The sequence below is a fragment of the Copidosoma floridanum genome, unplaced genomic scaffold (genome assembly GCF_036245765.1).
Source record: "Copidosoma floridanum isolate Cflo_tuat_1 unplaced genomic scaffold, Cflo_Japanese_pri ptg000006l, whole genome shotgun sequence".
Classification (NCBI taxonomy): domain Eukaryota; kingdom Metazoa; phylum Arthropoda; class Insecta; order Hymenoptera; family Encyrtidae; genus Copidosoma; species Copidosoma floridanum.
Window position 1 is genome coordinate 26406049 of NW_028321883.1, and position 3609 is coordinate 26409657.

At 42.9% G+C, this 3609-nt stretch overlaps 1 non-coding gene across 1 annotated transcript; it reads left to right on the forward strand.

Moving 5' to 3' along the window:
• Window positions 1-375: 375 nt before the first annotated feature.
• LOC111643890 (U5 spliceosomal RNA) lies at window positions 376-496 on the forward strand. Its single transcript, XR_002759755.2, has one exon. It is a non-coding gene; the product is annotated as a U5 spliceosomal RNA (small nuclear RNA).
• Window positions 497-3609: the final 3113 nt, after the last annotated feature.

Here is a 3609-nt window from a genome sequence, read left to right on the forward strand (position 1 = left end):
ATATGAGTTAATCAATCTTACTGTTCTTAATCGCAAGAAATTGATTTTGCGAACAACTGCTCGGAATTTAATTTTCCAGTTAAAATACCGATTTGGTTAATACACGCTCATAAATATATCGCACTATTCATCATTAAACGTAACATGAAAAATTACAAGTCAATATTTCACGTCAAATTATAGGAAAATACAGCAATAAATGAACGGCACTTAAAAAAATGAAAATAATGACGGTCATCTGTCTTTTAAAATTTGCGCGCGCAAGCGCGTTACTTGCGCGCAGTAGTCGCCAGATGGTTAACCATTTTTCTTGCTCTCTGCGCAAGAGACTTGGCACAGTTGAGTGCATAAGACCGCTCGACGTTGCCACTCTCGTCACTCTGGTTTCCCTTCATAACACGCATAAATCTTTCGCCTTTTACTAAAGATTTCCGTGGAGGGGAACACTTGATGAGTCTAATGACCAATTTTTTGAGTGCCTGACGACAGTCAGGCCGACAATTGAATTCAAAAACAATAACTGCGTAGCAGCTTCAGATGATGCACGTTTTGCTCTTGATACGGTCATTAAGTCTTACAGAATATAATTACTTACGTGCTTATTCGTAAGTGAGATTCTGGGATCGACTGTCAACATGAGACGTGGGTCACTATACGTAGGGTATGGTGGCTATCTACAAAAATTATTCATTTAATGTAATCGTTTCATTGCTTGTTCATGAACATTTACTTTCGATGTCTCATTGTCTCTTCCTAATAATTTAATGGAGGAAGAGTTTCTATTAAAGTAACCATGCGACGATTGTATTTTTCCGTACAAATACAATTAACGAAGGATTGGATTTTTTGTTAAATGAACTTGATAACATCGAATGTTGAAAATATTTGTAGATAATAAACAAAAACAAAAGCACATTTTCTAGATATTTGGAAAAAAATGATTAGAAGACCTCTAAAAAAAAGAAAAATATTTCAAGTCGCACGAGCAGTATGTGTCCTCTCGAAATGACGCAGCTGCCAGCTCCTGCTTCTCCCCGTCGCGCAATAAACAAACGTTTCACCGAAAGATATTACCTAATAAATTTTTTGCCGAATAATATAATCATAACAGCCGGATAAGATAATACAGGCGCACCGGCCGTACGGGCTTAATTTTACAGCGACGATCCGGAGCCGCTTCTCCCGGGAAGGAAATAACGCGCCGAGAGTTTTTAACACGTCGTAAAGCCCCGCGAGATACGCCACCGCTAATGGCTCCCCCGCCGCCCGACCCAATCAAACTCGGCGATTTTCGATTGCGTGGGAATAATAAAATTTTATTCACACGCATCGCGAGCAGCTCGTCTTTATTACACACGGACCACTGCACCGGGCCGATAAACCAAATTTCAAAAGCAACCTCCGCTGCAGCTGATACACACACAATCCACGGGCGACGACGGTTTAATTTGATTTTTCATTTACGGCGCCCATCGGATAATATTTATTTGCCGTCTCCGCGTATCGCTCCCGAGGAAGCGCTCGTTTTTTTGTTTTGTTTGTTCATACGTGGTGCAATATTTTCAAAAAGGTAAATTAGATAAGCATCGGTCTCGCTCGAGGCATGTATTGTATATAGGTATGTATCATTCACTGCACCTTACGAGACGACGCAGCCGCAAATTGTACATACGTATTATATACTTAGCCGCTAGACTCCGTAAAAAGGCCACGTGCTCGTGAAATTACACGAGACGAAAAGAGATTCCGGGGAGAAACGCGCATATATAATATATACGCTCAACGCTGCGTGTGCTGCGCATTGTGCTGCGACACTCTCTCGTAATGGCTTGTTGTAAATTGTATTACGCTGTTACGCGCACTGGTGTACATAAATGTACATGTATACAATACGCATCACGTCGAACGCGCTTATATATATATGTAAGTATACAGTCGTCTCGAGTACGCATACTTACGTATACACTGTATATCCCCAAGTGGTGTGTGGCGAGATGAAATGATTTTCAGTCGCGACAGGTAAGTACATTACGTATACACATAAATATCATATTGAAGAAGGAGCTGAAGCGCCAATAAACAATATTCCGCGAGTTACGGGAGATTTATTTGATTTGGCCGTCACGAAGATTTCATTCAATTCGCGATCCCGAACATCAAAAGCCACTTTCCCTCTTCCTCTCTCGGGGTTGTAAAGCAATTTTACGCTCAAGTTGTACGTTTGGCGAAACAAAAATAAAAAAAAAAAGCTGTACCGCTGTATACCAGCCAATATATAGCCACGCGATAAGGAGATCCACCGCGTGCACAATGTATATGTATATGCGAGGCTGTAACCCAACGTAACGAAAATATATTATATTGGCGTCCGGAAGACGAACTTTGCATAAACTTGTGTATACATATATATATATGGACACCTAAACGCGCGTCCTTTTGGAGAAGACGTAAGTACTGGATTATCATACGGGCTAAACACTCGCGCGAAATTGCGCGCCGAGCTGCTCGCGGTGTCGAAATGGAAATGACGAGGCTTTGTACGCGTATTATACGTGTCTGTCTGTCCGACACGGGCTCCCCATTCATTTTACGATAGCTAGTTTGCCTTCGAATATGGGCTGTCGGTGATTGGCAGCGACACGCGGTTCGGCTAATAGACGAGGAGGACCAAGCGCGCAAAAATAACGCATCGTGGAATTGATTTTGTAACTGTTATGTATATATATATATATATATACACGGAGTTTATACGGTGACTTGCATCTATACACCGTTTGCGCGACGATGCGTTTTCTCTCATTTCGGATGAGAGAAAAAGTCATGGAGGGTTTACTCCAAATCCTGAGATATCGGAGCAGTAGCGGTGGACCATTGTTTCGAGGGATCTTTGTTCATCGGTCGATGTGTAGGGGACTCTGTTTTATGAGTTACTGCGCTATTGTGCATCTCTTTTTGTACTCGTCGGACGTGGGGTTTCGGCGTTTTTAATGTACATACATATGCACAGGAGGACGAGGACGCACCGTTTGATGCCCTTTTTTTTGAACGTCAGGAAAACTGAGACGATCCAGTGCCAGGAGCATATGGATCCTTTTGTCGTTTGGGTAACTTTGTTGCCAAAAGTATAAAAATATTATCAAACAGTGAGAAAAAAAAAGCTGCGTGTAATTACTCGTACGCTCATATAGCTGTACTATACTTACAGAAGCAACAAATGAAGATCATCGGATCGTGGTGAGTCGAAGATAAGAGCCGACACGCGAGCGACGCTTGCCAGGATTCTGCTTGTTTATATTTAGTCGAGTCGCCGATCTTCCGATTCCCCCGGCCCCCCTTTTCTTTACAGCACACGGGACTACAAAAGCGCTCAGGGTGTATGTATACGTGTACACAGAAAGCAAATGGAGCGTAGAAAGAAAGGCGCTCTTTCTCTCCGGGGCGCTGTTATTTTCGCTCGCGTCGGCGTCTTCGTCGGGAATGCGAAAAAGAGGACGCAGAAGGCTAACCGCCGGGGATAGAGTAAAAAGACGCCCACGCCATTGTACACCCGTAAATACACTCCTCGCGCTGCAGTCTTTCTCTCCCCCCTTTTTTTTTTTTCTCCCCGCC